Below are 23,010 nucleotides of genomic sequence, written 5' to 3' on the forward strand. Positions count from 1 at the left end.
AAGCAAATGATGAAAGCTCTGGTTTGGCATCACCTACAAAATGTAGCATCGACAGATAGTCCAAAACAAAGGATGGTTTGACACCTCAAAGTCAGTCAGAATGAAAGGTTGTTGGCATCTCACAAAGTGCATGCGTAAAAGTTCCAGATAGAGATGAGTGCAGTGATTGTGGTGGACAACAAAAAGAAATTGAGTGGAGTGTATCTCTTTTTGGGGTTTCTTCCTTGATAAGTTCATGATAACATTTCCGAGTGATGTGGCATCAAATTGGGGAAAAGGTCAGTACTAAAGAACATGTCTCAACTAGAAGCCCTTAAGGTGACTTCACATTTTCTTCGCATTATCCATTCTAAAACATCAGTAAATTAAATAAAAATCACAGTAACCATGAGAAATTGCATGTAATATTCATGAATTAGTATTACATGACACTAGTTATTGTTAGCAATGCCCTGTTACTGCATAATTAATTACATTGATATTAGTGCAAATGTTCTAAGTTTAAGATCAATAAAATTGTTCGGTAATATTTCTAAACTATATCATCTCTATGATTAATCAACAAAGTTTCAGGCTCATATTTGATTGTTTACAAGCTATACCACCTATTTTTCTATGTAATGTATTCTCTGCAAAAGCATTTCATTACACTAGGCTCCTTCACGTATAACATTAAATCTCACCCTTTTTATATGTATTTGTATAAAGTTGGATATGCATCTCTATATTATGTTTAAAAGCACTCTTTTACATTGCATCTGCTACTCTTGTCTCTTTCACATGTGTCCATATCTAATGTGTGCAACGTGAAATGTTCAAATTCATGTTCTCAGTTCCGTATCTCATCGTGTATTATGTTTCATACATTTTTGTGCTCTATCAGGCCCCCCTCTGATGGCGAATCAAGCCATCATTCTATCTTATCACATCAGATTTTGTCACAGATTTGGATTTGTCGATTTTAGTCTTTTTCTCCAGCTCTCTTCTAAAGTCATAACTTCACAATAGAATTCGCACTGTATGCCTTCTATGTCAAGATCAGTCCTTGTTCTTTATACTCCACGGTTTAAAAATGTTTGGTATCTGCAAAATTTGATTGACAAAAGCAATAGCATTATGCACAAAGAGAACACTACTGCTGGTCTCAATATGCAAATTGCTAATCCATCCCCTAAGCTCCCTAACCAATGGCTAGCATTTGATGACTTTTTATCTATAGTCTCCCAGATACCATCTGCTTTTATCTTTCAAATCCCGGTTTAAGTCAGTAACATTTTTGATACAAATTTGTAAGTTTTTGCTCCTGTCCCGTAAATATGTTCAGCAATTTTGACTCTTCTATAAACTATAGACTCCGCCCCCTTTTGCAAGTCATTTATCAAGGGCAAGTAATATTTGCTGATATTTTCAAGCAATATATGAAAAGCATACACTCCAGAGCACCCTCGGACCCCTGTCCGCACCACATCTTCAACAGAGCAAGGACCTACATCACCACCGAACTCTGCCGCACCATCAACTGCTTCATCAACTCTGCCACCTTCCCGTTAGACTGAAAACAACCCCCTGCTGAAGAAACCCTCTGCCGACCAGACGGATCTCAAGAACTTCAGACCTATCTCTCTGCTCACCTTCCCAGCCAAGGTCATCGAGAAGGCCATCAACGCCCAACTTTCTGGGTTCATCGAAGTGAACCACATCCTGGATCTCTCCCAGTCCGGCTTCCGAAGCAACCCCTGCACCGAGACTACCCTCCTTGCTGCCACAGATGATGTCCACACCCTCCTCGACCGAGGTGAAACTGCAGCCCTCATCCTCCTAGACCTCTTAGCCACCTTTGATACCGTCTTCCACCACACTATATGCACAAGACTCCATGATGCCGGCATCTGTGACAAAGCCCTGGAATGGATCCGCTGCTTCCTCACCGGCCAAACACAGACTACCACTGTTCCACTCTGAACCCACAGAGATCAGCTGCGGAGTGCAGAAGGGCTCCCCCCTAATCCCCACTCTCTTCAACATCTACATGGTCCAGCTCGCAGCCATCGTCAGGAACCATGGACTCAACATTGTCTGCTACACCGATGACACCCAGTGATTATTTCCCTCATCAATTAACCCACAGTCACCAAGAACAACTTCCCCAACAGGATGAGGGCTGTCACCACTGGATGAAGGACAGCTGCCTCAAGCTCAACTAAGAGAACACAGAAGTACTAATCCTGGGCTCCACCCCCTGTGCCTGGGATGGCTCCTGGTGAACTGCAGCACTTGGAACCCCCCCAGACTAACTGACCATGCACAAAACTTTGGCATCATCCTTGACTCCTCGCTCACCATAAACCCGTAGATCAAGACATTCTTATCATTCTGCTTCTACACTCTACGCGTGTATTAAAAGATCACTGCGGTCTGCTGCTGATGAGTGTGATGGTCACCCATGCACTCATCAGCAGCAGACTCAACTTTGGCAATGCACTCTACCCAGGCATCATCCAGAAACTCCTCTAGAAACTGCAGAACATTTAGAACATCTCCTCCGAACTCATCCTTAACATCCTCCACAGCAGACATATCAACAGCCACCTGAGAGACCTCAACTGGCTATCAGTCAACAAAAGAATCACCTTCAAGCTCCTCACACACACCTACAAAGCCCTACAAGACGTAGGAGCGGCGTACCTCAACCCCCACCTCACATTGCACGCACCCACCAGGAACCTCCACTCCGCCCAACTGGCCCTTGCCACCATCCCACACATCTGCAAGACCATGACCAGAGGAAGATCCTTCTCCTACCTCACAGTAAAGACCTGGAACAACCTGACGCATCAGCAGCCCCCCCCTTGCCTTGAGACCCTTACGGTTGAGTAGTCATGCTTTACAAGACACCTGAATGATTGATTTAAGGGCAAGTTGATTTTGAATCACCATCGATCTCATTGATATCATTTCTTCATTCACTACAGCGAAACCTTCAGATGTACGGATGGCTAATTTATCCACTATAGTAGACAGCTTTCTAAGCTTCTGTGAGTTTAGCACTACTCTTAATGAAGGAATTAGAAATCCAAATATATCACCTACTATTTCATTAGTACTTGAACTTCTTTTTATTCTTTTGTCTGAATCTATAAATTCTTCTTTAATTCTATAAAATTATACATTTTCAGGAAAACTATTCTGAAGTTGCAAACTCCATACCATTGTTTCAGTAATCTGTAATAAGCGTTCTTTCCACAAATGTAGTACACTCCAGGGAAAATAGGATCTACACTTTCTAAATATTTCCCCCAGTCTTCTTACATCTCAATTGTATGTTCGCATTTACCTGTCACTATGTATACAGTATTAATAATTGATTTCTTTTTATATATACAATTTTACCTTTGTGCTACCAATATAAGATTATTATACCATTTCCCTCCATTACCTTGTTCTCTTCTCTTTACAAACTCCAAGGAACCATTTTAGCTAAATCATCATTTTCATTAGTAATTGTTTTATTTTGTTGTCTACCCTCTACAGAATTTATAAAATTATTTTTAGTTCTCACTAATTTGCATGTTAAGTTGTTTCTAAATGCATAAGCCATGTCAAGAGATTGAGTTGGTCTGAAAATTGAACCCATTGTTTCAATGTTTGAAACTTCAGAATGCAGATTTAAATTTTTCAACACCAAAAGTTCAGAAAAGACTCAATCTTGATTAGAATAATAGTATTGCAACTGATCAGCACCATAACTAGCTAGCACGCTACAAGAAATTCCATAAGTCATTGGCAAACTATGATATGTTACACCTTTAGCAACTGATGAAGGTATTTGCATACAGACATATTAATCACCAGCATCCATAGTATTTACATATTTACCTAACAATACAGTATACACATTAGAGCTAAAATCTATTTCCAAAGCGCTGCCATGTAATTACTCAGTGCTAAGATCAACACTGCTAAACTAATTTCTTTTCACACTGTCAAAGGAATTAACATGTTTAGCATCTTTCAAGAAAGCACGGTGTGGCAGATTTAAGAAAATGAGCAATGCAATTAATATCAAAACGAAAACAGAAAGAATTGCAGTATACGCACATTCACGTTAGGAAGAGATTTCCCCATCTGATCCCATGATTACTCAAGCTTAAGACCTTAAGCCAAATTAAGTTTAAGTAAAGACTAGCAGCGGTTTGAGCAATTCTAGGCAAATGTCTTGGCACTAAGCTTCTATAGGAAAGCTTGAAATCCACACATGTAAGGAAAAACTCTCACATCGGGTTCGTTGATGAGTAAATTAATGACTATGTCAGCCCTTTGGTTGGTACTTCCAGGTTAAAGTTTAGATCAACAACACAGTTCACTTCAGGGAGGTTCGGGTGAAGTCACATTGTTAAAAAAAAAAACGGTAATACTCCTGTTTGCACTCACTAGCAGCTAGAGAAGTTCCACCCGGGTGATGCATACCTCTGACTAGGCACTTCTGCTCTCTTTGACCTTCTTGAAGTGGTCTGCTCATCATCAGTATCACTTTTATCTGATTGTTCAGAGCTTTCAGAGATTATTAATGGTACTCGTTCTGTGGTCAGGCAGTGTCTCAGGGTTTCCCTTTTGCTGGAGCAACGTTCTCCAGGTACCACTCTCTTTCATCCTGCTCTATACGCTTTGTTGAAGTCGGCACCTCTAGTAGTCAACTCTCGTTGATGTGACCCTTCAGATTGAGCAGTTGATTCTCTCTGACCCCCCTTGGGCCATGCTAGTGTTGTTGTCCCAGTAGCTTGCTGGTCCCCGACAGCTTGGATGACCTGATCTCTCCGTCTAACTGCTACCACTGGTACCTGAGGGGTAGGCACTGTTGTATCATTCAGGGGACCTGGGACTTTGCGAGGGTGTGCGGCATGCACCCAGTTCAGCAGACCTTCGCTCTTCACATCGGTGTTGGTGACCAGGATTACCTGGTATGGCCTCTTGCAGTGAGGTGCCAGGCAGGTTTTTCGCACATGCTTCTTCACCATTACCCAGTCACCTGGACTGAAGTCATGGCACTGCTCTTGTTTGACCGCTTAAGCTGCTTCTTCAACATGCAGAAAAACAGAACTTACCACCTCAGAAGACCTTTGCAGAAATCCAGCATAAGGCAATTGGTAATGTTTACTTTTGCATTTGCAGGAACAGCTGGCAACAGCATCACATGTCCCATGATCACTTAATGAGACAACAATACTGTTCTCCTGTCTGGAGTACTCCTCATAATCATTAACACAAGAGGCAATGCATCTGGCCACTTAAAAAATGTTGAAGCAAAAACTATAGCCAATCTGGATTTCAGTGTGTCATTAATCTGTTCAACCAGCCCTGAAGCTTCCGGTTGATAATGGAAATTAATCTTCTGCTCAATCAGTAATGCTGTACATAGCATTTTAAGGACCTCATTGTTGAAATGAGTCCCTCGGTCTGACTCAAGAGTAGTCGGGAATTCAAAATGCAGAATCTATTCCAGCAAAAGCAATTTCGCTACAGTCAAACTGTCACATCTGAGAGTAGGATAAGTCTCGATCCATTTAGAGAAGATATATACAGTTACCAAAACATATCTCAGACTGCTGCAAAGGGGCATCTCAATGAGGTTCCTTTGCATCTGGTTAAAAGGACCTTCAGACTTTCCAATGTGACTCATAACAACTTGCGTTTTTCTTCGTGGTTTTTGCAGCTTACATATTATACAGCGGCGACACATTATTTCTGTTGTTACTGTGAATCCTGGATTGTACCACACTTATTGAAAAACACGTGCCATTGCATCTCTCTCAACATGTGTAGCACCATGATAGTAGCATGCCTTTGACGAAAACAAGCTGTCTGGCAACACTGGTCTGTTATGGACATAAATCCATACATCATCTTTTCTTTTGGTGCAACCTGCTTGCATCCAACCCTGCTTTTCTGCCTGTCAGTTTATCCTGCATTTTTCCCACCTCCTCCCTCATGTCTGAGGCTGGCAACATCAAAGAACAATCTTTGAGGTCGGATGAGTTTGCCAAGACTTCTTCAATAAATGTGTGTGCATTCAATGCACAGAAGTGTGCCATTTCGCCAGCATAGCGATTACCCATGGTAATGTAGTTAGTTCCCTGATGATGTGCAAAGCATTTTACAACAGCAATTTGGGCAGCCAACTGTAGTGACTGCAAAAGATTCCTTACAAACTCTCCATTTCTAAAGGGCGAACTGGAGGATGTCATAAACCCACACTGAGACCACAGCTGCCCAAAGTCATGTACGATTCCACAGTCATACTGACTATCGGTGCAAATTGTTACTTGAAGCTGTTCTGAAATGGTGCATGCTCGGGTCAAAGCTATCAACTCTGCCACTTGCGCATTAAACACTCTTTGCAACCACGATGCTTCCACATTACATCCAACCGTGTATACAGCATACACAGCTTTCAGATTTCCATCATTGTCAATCAAACAGGATCCAACAACAAACAGCCCATGATCTGATTCAGGCGAAGGTTCATCGGAGATATCAGGATGGGGCATAGTACACAACTCACATCCAAGCAATCATGTTCGACTTCATCCATCACACTCTCATTTCCTGGCAATGGCATCAAGGTAGCTGGGTTCAATACCATACATCTCTTCAACGTCACATTCTTTGCTCCTATCAAAATATGCTTATACTTCGTTCAACTAACTATTGCCCAAATGCTCCATTGAGGTATGAGTCAACAGTATTTCCACTGAATGCGGTACAAACACAGTAAGTGGATGACCCATAACAATCCTCTCACACTGCTCTAGACTCACACATGTAGATGCAACCACTTTCAGACATCCAGGCAAAGCAGCTGCAACAGGATGAAGAGTTGCTGAAAAGTAGGCAATTGGCCTACGGTTGCTTCCATGCATTTGTGTTAACACTGAAAGAGTGCAACCTTCTCTCTCACTGCATAACAACACAAAACACTAATTATAGTCAGACATTCCCAGAGCTGATGCCTTACAAAGGCATTCTTGCAGCTCTGTGAAGGCTGACACACAACCTTCATCCCAGGGTACCAGATATGACACATACTTGTGTGTCAACCTCTGTAGAGGCATGGCTGTCAGAGAAAAAGTTGGGATCCATTGGTGGCAATATCCCACCATTCCCAAAAACATTTGCACTTCCTTTTGTGTGACTGGAGTATTCATATTCAATATTGCTGAGATTCTTCTTATCTGCAACCCTTTCCTTTCCTTACTCCTTACTCAATGTGATGTCCTAAATACAGGACTTCAGTTTTGCAAAAGTGTATTATAGTGGGCGATACCTTTTGTCCATTTTCTGCCAAATGATTAAGTTGGGCAACAGCATCAATTCTGCATGCTTCTTTTATGATAGATGCCACTAATAAATCATCAATGTATTGAAACAACACTGAATGTTTTGGAATCATCAAAGACTCAAGATTCTTCATAAGGATCTGATTATAAATTGATGGACCTTCCGGATACGCTTGTGGGACTCGGCACCCTTGCAAGACATGACTGCTGAACCCAAAACCAAATAAAAACTGGCTATCTTCACGCAATGGGATAAAAAAAAATGTGTGGCAAAGGTTGCTAAATGAAAACCATTCAGCTTCACATGGAATTTGAAACAACATCACAGCTGGTTTCGGTACCATGGGACAACAAGGAATTACGAAAATCTTGCACAATGTGATACTTGCCATTTGGCTTCTGCAAACTCATAATTAGAGAGTTACATGGACTTCCCATTATTTCTTTCAATATTCCCTGTTCGATCATCGAATCAATTACAGGAGTAATTCCAGCTATTGTTTCTGGAGACAAATTGTACTATGGAATTCTTTAAAAATCAGCAATTGGCTTGATCATAATCTTGACTGGATCAACACCTCTGAATTATTCAATTTCTTTACCTATAAAGTCCCAAACTAGAGATAATACTGTGTCTCTTAATTCAGTGGGCAAACCCTCACTCATAAGGAGAGGATACATTCCGACACCTGATTTCTGTTAGGCAAGTTTAAAAATCACATCCTCATCATTTGTAACTCGATTCATGAAGAGTGTAATAGATTGAACAGTTCAATGTACACAGCAAATCTCATCCAAGTAGGTTCACTAGACTTGTATCACATACCACAAATCGATTCTGATCCTCAAAGGATCCTATTCTAACATTGACTGGTTCTGAAATTGGGTCGGACATCTTTTTATTTGTCACTCCTACAACTTGGATTTTTTCTCTCGAGAGTGGTAGGTTAGGGACCTCTACTGTTCTTACAGTAGGGCAGGTACCACCAGTGTCGAAAAGGAATGAGATAGTATTCCCATCCACTTCTCCATCCACATTGGGACCACTCTGATCTACTGCTAGAGCTGCACCAAGCACGCCATCCTCCTCCCCCCTCAGGCTCCCTGATGCTAATGGGTCCTGATCACTGACGTTCAGATCGATTAAATATTGGTGTGCCACATTCTGGTTATGGTAAGAATTCTGATTTGCATTGTACTTTTGTACTTGAATGTCCTGTTGGGACATTGGAGCCAGCGGCATTTGCATTTGCTGCAATCCCCTAGTATTTTGTATTCTCTGATCTTGTACATGCTGAGTCTGGCCCATGTTATTCCCCAGAGACTGTGCATAATCTACATTCTGCATCTGGTTCCCCATATTATTTACAACAGCAGTACACTCGCACCTCCAATGTCCAAGCTTTCCACACATGTGACATGGATTTGTCCTTTCAAAATTGACACTTCAACACCAGTTCAAGGATCTAAATGACCACCACGTCCTCTACCTTGCAGCATTTAATTCTACTGCTGATATCCACTAATGCCCTGCATCGTTGGTCCCTTTTTATAATTTCTCTGTACCTGTCCCATGTTCTCAAACCCCATCGGGTTGGGACCCTTCTACATCACCTATATCTGAGCAATCATCAGCTACTCCTTCACCTTCTTTAATCTCATGCCTATGTCAGCTGCACAATATTTAGCAAAACACAGAGTTTCATCCACTGATTTGCTCTGCCAACAAAGAATGTGTTGCTGAATCCTTTAAGAAATCTCTAGTTTTAACCCCATGACAAATTTGTTAATAAAGTGTCCTACATCTCTTCATGCAATAGTATCTGATTCACTACACTGTTTGAAAATCTGCACCAATCTTTCATAAAAGGCATGCACTGATTTCTTCAGGTCCTGGGTTGTCATGGCATTCTGTAACCAATTGATTTCTTTAGGAGAAACCTTTGTTTTCAAGTACTTTATTACCTACTAATCCTTTCTCTTTCCTCTGGAGATGGTGCTCCTGTTCTTGAATCCCTTGGAGGATCTCCCTCCAGCCATTCCACAGAAATCTTACACTCAGCCCACAAATCCGCACATACCACTATTTCAAATAAAGTATTTAAATCAATCCACAAAACGTTTCCTGCCTAAGACTAGGACCGGAAGGAAGATGGCGGACTAGAACGGCCGCGTGGCACATCTCGTGTCCCCGCTCGCCCCCTTCAGCTCTTTACCGACTCGCAGCGGAGCTTGCCTATGCCTATGCCGAAATAACTGAATAGATGCTTACAAGGGGGGGCATCTACATCTACGAAGCGGATTTTGGCAGCCTCGCATCATTTCTGCTCTCGCCTGCTTGCTTTGTTGGTTGCTGGCTTGGGGCTGTAGATGCTCATCTGGAGCGGTAGGCTTTGGCGGGCTGCGAGGAGAGCCTGCTGGAGAGGCTTGGTCCTGTGTTCCTGCAGTGACGGCTCGGATTCTTGCTCCTGGGTGTCTGGAATCTATTGGTCACATTTGGATATGGCGCCACCGAAAGGTGCACCGAAAAGCGTTCGGGCTGCCTGCCTGGCTGAGACACAATCTTCTTTGCAGCCTGAGGTTAATACGGAAAGCAGGGTAAAAACTTCACTATCTAAGAATCTAAAGACAGCAAGTACGGCAATACGACTCTTGGAAGGAGGTAAGGCGGCGGAGCTATTAGAGGAGGGCGAGCTTCGTGCTGCGACGGCGGACACTATAGCTCTTGCAGCGCTACTTAGTAGCCCCGAAGCAAGGACTAAAAGTGAAATTAATGGCGAAGGCAGAATACTATCTAAAGGCTCCCTGGTAGAACAAGATCTTTTTTCTAACTCAGCGCAGAAGGAGGGTCTGGAATTACAAAAGGGTGAAGCGCATAATAATGATGGAGAGCGATTAGTTACTGGTGATAACAGGGGCAGTAACAATGTGAGCAATAGTGAGAACAACTGTGCTACCCCTCAGGATATAATACAATGCTGTGAGGTTTTTACCCCCGAAAATAACCAGACAGATCAGCCCAGTAATATTAATCAAATAGATCTAGCAGGCCAGGGAAATCTGGCTAGTGTTTCTGAGTGACTCCAGAGGACAGCCGATAAACACCAGATAAGCGCTAAAACTCTTTGTTCAGAAAGGGAGACAACATCAATAACGGAGAAGCAACCGGAGTCACATATTACGCTAAATTTATCGACTTCTAGCCGAAAGAGAAAAGACAGGGCTACTAAAAACACTAACAGTCGTAGGAGATCCTCCTCTGGCTGTCAGGGGGGGGCATCACATGTTAGTGGGGGCTCCCGGCGGGGAATGGAAAATAGCCCATTAAGGAAATGGGTACAAGCCAAGGGGGATGTTCGACCTATGATCTCACGGCTGTCTGCTACTGGCTTAATAAAGCCCCAAGACCTGGCAAGCACGATAACTGCCGAAAACAGGGCAGTTAGAGCACCCAGCGAGGGACAAGGCATTTTACCCCATTCAGCAGAGTTATGTGTGGAGGAGACTAGCAACGCACAGATAACTTCAGGCACAGAGCGAATAGAGTCAAGTGGTGATCTGGGTATGGGGAGGGAGCCCTCATTAGCTGTAATACTGCAAGTATTACAGGAGCAACGCGGAAAGGCACAACTGCATCATGCACAGGTTAGAGCGGACTATCTAAGTATAAAGGAGTCACTTGACGAGTTTACAAATATAGTCGCTAATATTTCTAAAGATGTTATGGAGCTGCAGGGTAGAGTCCCTGAAGTAGAGGAGACAGTAACAACAGTGGCGCAGACTGCTCAGTCACACCAACAACAAATTCATACCTGCCTAGCTAGGATCGAGGATTTAGAAAACAGGCAGAGGCATAACAACCTAAGATTGTTTGGGGTACCAGAAGGAAAAGAAGATTCGGACCCCCGAGGTTATGTTGTTCATCTTCTACAGAAAGCTTTTCCTGATTTGTCAGACTGGGATTGGGACTGTCAAGTCCAAAGAGCACATAGACTCCCTCTTACCATACAAAGAGACAATGCCCGATATCCTCGTCCTATTTTGTTTTTTTTAGGGAATTTTCTGTTGAGACAGGCACTGTCCTTTAAGGCGCGCCCTAATGCCCCGGTGGATGTGGATTCTTTATCAATATTTTTTCGGTCAGATCTAAGCCGGTCAACTATGGAACGTAGATGAAAGCGGAGGCAATTAATTTATCCATTTAAAGCTGCTGGGGCCCAGGCGTTTCTCCAAGAACCGGCTAAATTGAAAGTTGTGAAAGATGGGAAACCACATGTTTTTTTTATCGGACGTAGAGGCTAAACTGATGCTTACAAAGTGGCAGACTGTATAATTGGATAACGAATATCTATAGGCTGTACCTGCTGCTATGTTTCTACATAATGGGTCAATGGGTGGCTGGGTGCTGCATAGGATACTATGAGTATTGAATTATCGGTGATTTTGTTTTCTTCCCTTCTTTCCCCCCCCTTTTTTTTTAGGGGTAAGCCTATAAAATACCTTGATGCTTGGGGGAGGGTTTGGGGGGGTGGGCATGGGGACGTCGAGATGTTAGCTGCCTTTGCCAGCGGCAGCTGTTTGGGGGGGTGATTCCTTCTGTTGGAAACTGGAGGATGGCCTTGGAAAAGGCAGGTGAGGGTGTTGTATGGGGGTTTGGGGTAATAAAAAGGTGGGGGAAAAAAAGTCAAAAAGAAGAGGGGCTGTTAAAATTAAGTTGGGGAGAACAATAGTGATTGCTACGCTGTTATTATGTTTTGGTGGCTATTATTAAATAAATATGGCATTAATTAGGTGTTTAGCTTGGAATGTAGCAGGATTAAATGGAAGATCTAAAAGACAACTAATTAGAGAAGAGCTTAAGGTATATAAACCCCAGTTAGTCTTTTTGTCAGAAACACATTTGGCCTATAAGGATCGGCGTCTTCTGGATCAGCTTGGGTTTGAAGTAGTGGTATGTACTTCTCAAAATACATCGATTAGAGGGGCTGCAATTTTAGTTTCAAAAACGTTTGGGTGTCAAGTTCATAAAACTTTAGCAGATCAGAGGGGAAGATGGGCTATTGCTCAAATAGAAATCAACTGTGCTAGGTATGTTTTCTGTGTTTTATACGGGCCAAATATAGATGACCCAACTATATTTGATAATATTTGTTTAGAGCTAGCGGGATGGCAGGGGGAAATGGTATTGATGGGGGATTTTAATTGTGTTATCTCTTATGGGGTAGACTCCACTAGTAAACCGCTGGTTCCAAGAATGTTGAAGGTGAGAGCTTCCATTCTGGAACTGGCGAGATTATACTCTCTGCAGGATGCATGCCGGACCCTATATCTAAACCAACCGGGCTATACGTATTACTCAGCACCACATCGTCAGTTTTCAAGAATCGATATGGCCTGGGTTTCAGATACTTTATTGCCGCAAGCAGACATGGAGGTATGCCCCAAGATCACGTCTGACCATAACCCCATTATTTTTTCGTTTCAAGCAAAAGCGTCCACTAAAAGTGCTAGACTATTTACGTTTCCTAGGCACTTGATGACAAGTGTGGAATTTGGGATCTTTATTGGCAAACAAATCTCTGATTATCTTATAGACAATACAGGCTCAACTTCGCTTTTGACTGTATGGGATGCTCTGAAAGCATATATAAGGGGAGCCATTCAGCAATTCATTTACCAGTAGAATAGGGAACGGAATGGCCAAGTTAAAGATGCTTATCAAAAACTTATAATATGCGAATTACAACACGCTGATGCAGTCCAATATCAGCGGATAGAATTAGATCATTTGTATCGAATGCTTCTGGAGCAGAGGGCTGTTATGAATAGTGTCTTAACGGAAAAAGTAGCAGCCTGTTTTGTTAAACATAAGACACTACAATATGAATATGGCGATAGAATTGGGAAAGTCTTGGCTCATCAACTTAGTGACAGCCAGCTTAAAACTAAAATAAAGGCCATAAAGGGCACCCTTTTTAGGGAAATTAGCGAGATAGCCAATCAATTTTCTATTTTTTATCAAGAATTATACTCTCCGGAGGCAGGGCAGGATACGGCTGCTATGATGAATTATCTGCATCAGAGTAATTTACCGTCTTTGACGGAGGAGGACTCCCTTTTGTGAGAGCAGGAGGTTACAGTAGAGGAGGTTTAAGAGGCAATAGGGGGGCTTTCATTGGGGAAACCTGCAGGTGATGATGCACATCCGGCAGAGTTCTATAAGCATTTTAAAAATCTTCTGGCTCCGGTATTGCGAGATGTTATCTCTCAAATTGGGAGGACAGGACTGATTCATGGAATATCGCTAATATAATTTTCTTTTTAAAGAAGGATAAAGATCCGGAAGAACGTGCTTCGTACCGTCAATTTCTTTAATCAATGCAGATGCAAAAGTGTTTGCCAAGATTTTGGCCACCCGGTTAGTACCGATGATGGCCAAGCTGGTTTCCCCCCAGCAGCATGGGTTCATTTCTAGGAGAGATACAACTGCCCATATTAATACGGCAATAGCCGCCTTTGATGCTGTGGGGAAATTGAAAATACAACTGGCCATGGTATTATTGGATGCAGAAAAAGCATTTGACCGGGTGACCTGGGACTATCTTTGGGCAACACTTACAGCATTTGGAATTAAAGAAAAATTTCAAAAGCTAGTAGCAGCTATGTACAGGGATCCGAAGGCCAAATATCCAAACCATTCCTTTTTCTATTAGGCACGGTACGAGGCAGGGTTGTCTCCTCTCTCCGCTCTTATTTGCTCTCTATATCGAGCCATTTATTCGAACACTTTTGGCTAACAACATGATCCTACCACTGAATATTGAACATTGCTCTCTTAAGCTAACGGCATATGCCGATGATATAGCTATGTTCACGGAAAAACCAAAGGAGGCTTGTTAGACCTGGCATCTTTGGCGTGGTACCCCTGACTTTTTGCCTCTACCTCCTGTGTTTTTTGATGCTATGCTGGATTTCGTTTTTGCTGGTTTAGATGCTTTGGGCACTTTGCCACTGCTGATCAGTGTCAAAGTGCAAGTGCTCCCTTGGTAAATTGTTGTATTGATTGGTTATCCATGATTGGGATATTTGTTTCACCTGTTAGCCCCTAGTAAAGTGCACTGCGTGTGCCAGGGCTGGTGATTCAAATGCTACTAGTGGGCTGCAGCACTGATTGTGCCACCCACAGGAGTAGCGCTAAAATGATGTCTTAGGCCTGCTTGCAGTGCCTATGTGCAGTCCAGGACTGCCATGTCGACCTGGCCAGTGCACCCACTGACCAGGCCTTATCCTTCCCTTTCTGTACATGTCAGGCATCCCTATGGTGGCCCTAGGTACCCCCCTGGGCTGGGTGCAGTGTATCTGAAAGGTAGGGCATGTACTGAGGTGTGTAACATGCCCTGGTAGTGAATTACAGCCATTTTCGTTTTTCACTGCTAAGAGGCTATCTTGCCCATAGGATAGAATGGGGAAGGCTGTTTACATGCCTATCTTCCCATAAGGGCAAGATAGAAAATCCAAGTTTGGTATCTCTGTGTTCAGAATTTAATTATACATCTTTTTAGCAAGATGGTTTTTAAATTCACTGTGTGGGAATAGCACTTTTTAGAAAGTAGCTATTCTCCTGTTTAACCTTCCTGTGTGCCTGTGTGCTGGTTGGCTGACTGGTGTCAGGTGATGCGCTAGGTGGCTCCAGGAGCCTGGATGAGTCAGCAGCAGGGTGAATAGGGAGATCTGCTTTAGATGGGTGGGAGGAGTAGTCCCTGGGTCTGAATAGGGCTGCCCCTGACAAACACAAAGCTGGCTCCACCCCCTGCTGGCCAGGCTGAGGACTCTGCCTCTGCTGGCACAAAGAAGGCTTCACCCCCTGCTGAGCGTCTAACGACCCTGCCCCTCACTCTGAAAGGAACCAGGTGCTCCAGAGCAGAGCACACCCAGGAACCGGTTTGAGCAGGGGAATCCCCCCACTGGAACAAAGAGAGACAAAGACTTGGAGGGGTATAAGAAGAGGACCCCAGACACCTAAAACTTTAGATCACTTTGGAACTAAGAAGAAACCTCTGCCAAGGAGAAAGCTGAAAGGACTAAAGAGGAGAAGACTGCCTGCTTGCTGTTTTGCTTTGCTGCCAAGGAGAGGGGAAGGACTTTGCTGTGTCCCCTTCTTTTGATTCTGATCTCCAAGGGCCTGAGAAGAGCTGGCTCCCTGTTAAGAAGTCCCAGGAACAAAAGGACTTCACCACCAGCTCCCCTGGAATTCTGCTGAGTGAGTTCTGACCTGCCTTGGAGTGCTTGCCCAGTCTTGGGGCCTCAGGAGGTCGTTTTGCTGTGTTTGGGAGCTGGGAAGCAGAAGCGTGAACAAGAGTGACTGGTACCCAACGCATCATCCGATTGCGTTTCGCAAGACGAGAGTGCGAGGAAAATTTTATCGCGGCACCATCGCAACATGCAGGGTCCCCACATTGCCGAGTGCGTCGAGCATCGTCCCGGTGCGAGAAGATTCCTGACGCTGCGAGGGTCGTCGCAGAACCAGTTTGCGGGCCGCACCACTGCCGGTGCGTGAAAAGTCTCCAGCCGCTGCGTGCGTCGACGCAGAGTCCCGTTCCGTGGCGCATCGAGAGTTGCGGCACCGGAAGGCCACGCTGCGCCACGCATCGCACCACATCGAAGAGTGTCGCATCGAAGCTGTGCGTGAAGCTTCCCCCTAAGAAACCTACGCAACGAAGGCCAAAGTCATCGCATCCTCCCCTTACAGATCGGAGCCGGCGCATCCACCTCTGCTGCGTGAAGCAGGGCTGCTGCAAAGCCTCCCCAGGATCTCAGGAGTATCGCATCGCCTTTGCAAGCTTCCTTGTTATAGCTTTTGGGAACCTTATCGCAACTACAGGTACTGTTGGGCACGAAAGTGTCGCATTTTGTGCATTGAGAGTCGCATTGTGCAAGACACTGACTTTTACATCCTGGAGTACTTTCTGCAAACTCTTGAACTATCTTTAAAGTAACCTTTTTGAATTATATGTTGGTTTGTCTGTAGTATTTGGTCTTGTGAAGTTTTTAGTAAAGATACATTATTTTTCTAAAACTGGTGTGGAGTAAATCTGTGGTGTTTTCACTGTGTTACTGTGAGTGTTGGTACAAATACTTTACACATTGCCTTTGATAGCCTAGACTGCTCAGGCCAAGCTACCTAGAGGGTGAGCAGGGGTTATCGTAACAGTGTATCCCCCTTTCCCTGACTAGAAGCAAGGGTCCCTACTTGGACAGTGGTACCTACCCTGCCAACTAGAGACCCCCAGATCTAACATTGGTGGTCAGCGGTGAGGATTGAACTTGTATTTGTACTTGACCCACAGTAATTGGTGTACATCACTAGGAGTGCAGACCAATAGACAACCACATACTATATTTTTTTTTCTCTTGATTCTATTTTTGAGTAACTCTTCAAGAGCATCATGTCTCAGGTGGCAACAAGTGAGAAGGCAGAAGTGGAGTTTTCCATTACGGAGTTGTATTCGTACGGAGTGGTAGCACTCAAGCAATTCTGCAAAGACCGTGGTTGCACCTTTAAAAGCGGAGCTAGAAAGGATGAGCTCCAAAAAGTCTTGAAGGCCTGGTGGGAGGCCCAAGAGGAGGATGATGCAGATGAAGAGGATGGTTTTTCTCCCCAAGATCTGCCCGTGGGCAGAACAGTCTCAAGGGCTGGCAGCTCCCATTCCAGTAGGGGGCTCACTCCAGAGGAGTTGGAGGAGAATCAAAGGGTGAGAGACCATGAAATGGAAAAAATGAAAATGAAAATGGAAATGGCAAAGGAGGAGAAAAAGAATGCCCTTGCTTTTGAGGAAAGAAAATTGCTTTTGGCTCATGAGTTGAGCATGAAGGAGCTGGACATCAAGGCCAAGCAGGTGGAGTCCGGTTCAAATGGTGGCAGCGCACAGCCGGTGCAGGGGGGTAAAGTATATATCCCCAAAGATTTAGTGCAGAATTATAACAGGAGTGAGGATATCTATGCCTGGTTCACATCGTATGAGATTGCATTGAGGATGAATGGTGTGCCTGAACAGCATTGGGGGGCGGGCCTGTGGAAACATTTTGAGGCTTCTGGGAGGAGTGCTCTAGAGCCCTTAGAATTAGCAGGTACCATGACCTATCCCAATATGAAGGAGGCCCTATGTCTCAGGTATGGACTTACTCCAGAGCAGTATAGACTGCAGTTTAGGAACTCCAAGAAGAAAGAGTCTGAGACTTGGATGGAGTGTGTGAATCTGTACTCACGGGCACTGGAAGGTTGGATGAAGGGCAGCAAGGTAACTGATTATAAGGGGTTGTTACATTTAATTAGTTGGGAGCACTTGAGTAGTCTATGTGTTCCAGAGCTGCGCCAGCATCTTTTAGATAGCAAGTTGACGGACCCCATTGAGCTTGCTAAGGAGGCGGACCGCTGGACCAGTACCAGGGTCCACAGAGGAATTGTGGGTACCATTGCCAAAGGTGGGCAGGGTCCCCAGCAGAAGAGTGGGGGGGACAAGGGTAACCAAAAGGAGTTCTCCCAAGGGCCCCAAAATAGTTCCCGGGGTAACCAGTCCCAGCCCCCCAAGTCAAAACCCAAACTAACCTGGCCCCCTAAGGGCAGGTCGGATAACAAGGGTCCCATTAGGTGTTATCACTGTCAAGAATTGGGTCACAAGTCTCCTGTGTGTCCCAAGAAACCCCAGGCACCCTCTGGTGTTCCAACCCCGGGTATAGCTAGTGTAGCTTTTGGTGGGGATTTAATTTCTAGCGATTTGGAGGGTTTAGCAGTTATGTCCCTTGTCTCTTTAGGAGACACAGAGATGGTCCAGGAAACCCCTGTCCCTGATAACACTAAGAAGTACAGGCAGTGGGTGACCATCAATGGGAGGAGGGTGGAGGCTCTCAGGGACACTGGAGCCAGTGTGACTACGGTCAGGTGTCAGTGGGTCCCTGAGGAGCTGGTCATTCCAGACGTACTTCACCCAGTAGTGTCAGCTGACAACTCTGTGCGCCTTTGCAAGGTGGCACATGTTCCCTTTGAGTGGGGGGGGGTCTCAGGTCCTCTCAGAGTTGTTGTGAGTCCATCCATGCCGGTAGACTGTCTGCTAGGTAATGACCTGGAGAGTTCCCCATGGAGGGAGGTGGAACGCCAGGCTCATTTGGAGATGTTGGGTTTGCCTGAGTGGGTCTGAGTGACCACCCGGTCCATGGCAGCCAGACAGGGTTGTGAAGCAGACCTGGAGCCTGAAACAGTGGCCCAGGTCCCTGCCAGAAAGAGGAAGGGCAAGGGGCATGGTGTGTCCACCCCCACTGTTCCCACGGTCCAGGAAGGAGCAGAACCTACGGGGGATGCCCTGGAGCCTACAGGGGAACAGGTAGCTGAGCTGGGAGACATACCTGAGCTGACCCATTGGCAGCAAGAGGGTGGTCCCTCCAGAGAGGAGTTCTGCCGTGCGCAGAAGACATGCCCTACTCTTGAAGGTCTGCAGCACCAGGCTACAGACCAGGCAGCAGGTGCTGATCCGAATAACTTTTTTCTCTACTGGGAGAATGACTTGTTGTACAGTGAGCCTAGGTTTGCTGAGCCCAGTGGATCACGTACCCTGGTGGTACCCGCAGGGTTCAGAGACTTCCTACTGGGTCTGGCTCATGACGTGCCGCTTGCAGGACATCTCGGGCAGGACAAGACCCGACAAAGGCTTGCCACACACTTTTACTGGCCCGGGATGAAGACGGACGTCGCTTCCTTCTGTAAATCATGCCAGACTTGCCAGGCAAGTGGCAAGGCTGGAGGAAAATGCAAAGGCCCTCTCCAGCCTTTTCCTGTAGTAAGCACCCCTTTCGAGCGGGTGGGGATAGATATTGTGGGGCCACTGGACCCCAGGACCGCCTTAGGCAACAGGTTCATCCTGGTCCTGGTGGATCATGCCACGCGGTACCCGGAGGCTATCCCTCTCAGGACAACCACAGCCCCGGTGGTGGGCCGTGCGTTGATGGGGATCTTTTCCCGTGTGGGTTTCCCCAAAGAGGTGGTATCTGACCGGGGTACCAACTTCATCTCCAGGTATATGAAGTCTCTGTGGGAGGAGTGTGGGGTAACTTATAAGTTCACCACTCCTTACCACCCTCAAGGAAATGGGTTGGTTGAAAGGTTCAACCGGACCCTGAAGGGCATGATCATGGGGCTGACGGAGCCCATGAGACGGAAGTGGGACGTCTTTTTGCCATGCCTATTAGTTGCCTACAGGGAGGTACCACAAAAGTCTCTGGGGTTCAGTCCCTTTGAGCTTTTGTACGGGCACCCTGTTAGAGGACCTCTCTGGTGAAGGAGGGTTGGGAGAAATCCCCTGGGAAAACCCCCCAGGATGTGTTCAGCTATGTGCTGGCCATCCGCAACCAGACACAGCGCTTCCGGGCCCTCGTTCAGGCGAACCTGGAAGCCAGCCAGGATGAGATGAAGAGGTGGTATGACCAGCATACCACTCTGATGGAATTTCAACCTGGGCAGATGGTGTGGGTGATGGCGCCAGTGGAGCCTTGCGCGCTCCAAGACAAGTGGACTGGGCCATATGAGGTGGTGGAGCGCAAGAGTGAGGTGACCTACCTGGTCATCTTGCGATCTCCCAGGAACCCCATGAGGGTCCTACACGTGAACCGCCTCAAACCCCATTTTGAGAGGTCTGAAATAACAATACTACTTGCTACAGATGCAGGGATGGAGGAGGATAGCGATCCTCTTCCTGACCTCCTGGAAGCTAAGGAGCAAGATGGGTCAGTGGATGGAGTGGTCCTCTCGCCCACCCTGACCCCAGAACAGCAGAGGGACTGTCGCCATGTGCTGGGTCAGTTTGCATCTCTGTTCTCCCTGACCCCCGGTATCACCAACTGGTGTGTCCATGACGTGGACACGGGAGATAGCCTGCCTGTGAAACAGAAGTTTTATCGGGTGGCTGACAAGGTCAGGGCCAGCATCAAGAAGGAGGTTTCTAAGATGTTGGAGCTAGGGGTGATTGAGCCCTCCAGCAGCCCCTGGGCTAGCCCAGTGGTACTCGTACCGAAAGCTGCTGCGCCAGGTGCCACTCCAGAACTTAGGTTTTGTGTGGACTACCGTGGGCTCAATGCTGTCACGAAGACTGACGCACACCCCATCCCCAGAGCTGATGAGCTCGTGGATCGGTTGGGAGCTGCCAACTACCTCAGTACATTTGATTTAACTTCTGGGTACTGGCAGATTGCCTTAACTGATGGGGCCAAGGAGAGGTCTGCGTTTTCAACGCCAGAGGGGCACTTCCAGTTCCGTGTCATGCCCTTTGGGTTGAAGAATGCCCCTGCCACATTCCAGAGACTGGTCAACCAGGTACTGTCCGGGCTGGAGCAATTCAGCGCCGCATATCTGGATGACATCGCTGTGTTCAGCTCCACTTGGGAAGAACACTTGCAACACCTCTGCGCAGTGTTGAAGGCTCTGCATAGTGCAGGCCTCACTATCAAGGCCAGTAAGTGCCAGATAGGGCAGGGTTCGGTGGTGTATTTGGGACACCAGGTAGGAAGCGACCAGGTGGCGCCCCTACAAGCCAAGATAGATACCATCCGGGCTTGGGAACCCCCCAAAACCCAGACAGCGGTGAGAGCCTTCTTAGGACTCACCGGGTACTATCGTCGTTTTGTCAAGGGGTATGGCACCATTGTGGCTCCCTTGACAGAACTAACTTCCAAGAAGTTACCGAAGAAAGTGATTTGGACCAGTGCCTGCCAAGAAGCTTTTGATGCCCTGAAGGAGGCCATGTGTACAGCACCTGTACTCAAGGCGCCTGACTTCTCCAAGGAATTCATAGTGCAGACAGACGCTTCTGAGCATGGAGTGGGAGCGGTGCTCTGTTCTGCTCGATTTTCCTGGCCTTCTTGTGTTAACAAGTGATTGAATGTGACTTCAGTCTCTTACCATTCAAGCCTAAGGGTTAGAGTAGTGAATGGAGCCTATTTACTAGGCACTTCGACATGATTCTGTGCTCTTCCCCATAGATCAGGGCTTGCACACATAGCCTAGGGGATAGATTCGTTAGTATTAGGGATAACCTGTCCAGTAGTGAGGGTATTTCATGGAGCTGTGCTGAATTCAGGCCTGGTAGGCCTCAAACGGGAGAGACTCCATCTTTCTTTCTGCTTCGGCAGCTTGGGATGCTTCTAGGCCAAGAGTAATGTTTTAGTTATGAGGTGTTATTCGCTTGGAGAGAACCGGTTCAGGCCGGCCCTTATCGAAGGATTGTATTTTTCTTCATGCCGAAGACACTACATCAGGCCGGCCGGCTGGGAACGTGTCCTTGGTACGGGGAGGTACAAGAATTTGGTGGGCGGCAGGTTACGGGCCGGAATTTTCCATGAGGAAATGCACCTCTATATTAGTGAAAGTCTGAGGCAGTTACATGTTCAGTCCGTAGGCGGCATCTAGCCGTTAGCAGTAAAGCTACTACTTATTCCAGGGAAGACAGACGCCATCTTGAAGGCGGAGAAGAACTAAGAGAAAGATGCTTTCCTAACAGAATAGCCAGAGAGGAGAGAGTAGCCGATAAGGAAGAGGTCCCAGTGACTCGGAGAAGGGTGATTCCAGGCGAGCCGAGGCACAGACGAGAAGGGAGCCTAGATGACCACTGAGTGCAGGCTACATACTACTAAGGTGATGTCGACCCTTTCTTATTAGAGTGTACAACTTAATCTTTCACTTTTCTTTGCAGGTTATGTGTTATATCGTAATGTTATGTGATTGTATATGCAATGAGTAATAAAGTATCCAGTTTGTAGTGAACCAACATGTGCTGTGTGTTCTTGTATAAGAGGGTAGCCTATTCTTCTAGTCAGCTGCGGCTACATGAACAGATGTTAACCCTGATCAGGTAAGTGGTAACTGAATAAGGGAAAGAGGAGCCCCTCAAACCTGAGAACAGGCTATGCCCGAACTGGCAATCCTTGTGTGATCTGATGAATAGTGAGACTGATTCCCTTTTTGTATGTTATGGTGATCATAGGGTGAACTGTCGTATGAGACTGCCGTCTAGGTAGAGAGGTCTGGATTCGTAGGGGATCGCGAGGCCGCCAATTGTGCTGAGACTGCCGTCTGGGTAGAGAGGTCTGGGTTCGTATGGGACCGCGAGGCCGCCACTTGTGATACTGTCGTACGGGCAGAGAGGTCTGGGTTCGTATGGGACCGTGAGGCCGCCACTTGTGATACTGTCGTATGGGCAGAGAGGTCTGGGTTCGTATGGGACCGCGAGGCCGCCACTTGTGATACTGTCGTATGGGCAGAGAGGTCTGGATTCGTAGGGGATCGCGAGGCCGCCGATTGTGCTGATACTGTCGTATGGGCAGAGAGGTCTGGGTTCGTATGGGACCGCGAGGCCGCCACTTGTGATACTGTCGTATGGGCAGAGAGGTCTGGGTTCGTATGGGACCGCGAGGCCGCCACTTGTGATACTGTCGTATGGGCAGAGAGGTCTGGATTCATAGGGGATTGCGAGGCCGCCGATTGTGCTGATACTGTCGTATGGGCAGAGAGGTCTGGGTTCGTATGGGACCGCGAGGCCGCCACTTGTGATACTGTCGTATGGGCAGAGAGGTCTGGGTTCGTATGGGACCGCGAGGCCGCCACTTGTGATACTGTCGTATGGGCAGAGAGGTC

This window comes from Triturus cristatus, chromosome 10 (genome assembly GCF_964204655.1).
Source record: "Triturus cristatus chromosome 10, aTriCri1.1, whole genome shotgun sequence".
Lineage (NCBI taxonomy): Eukaryota > Metazoa > Chordata > Amphibia > Caudata > Salamandridae > Triturus > Triturus cristatus.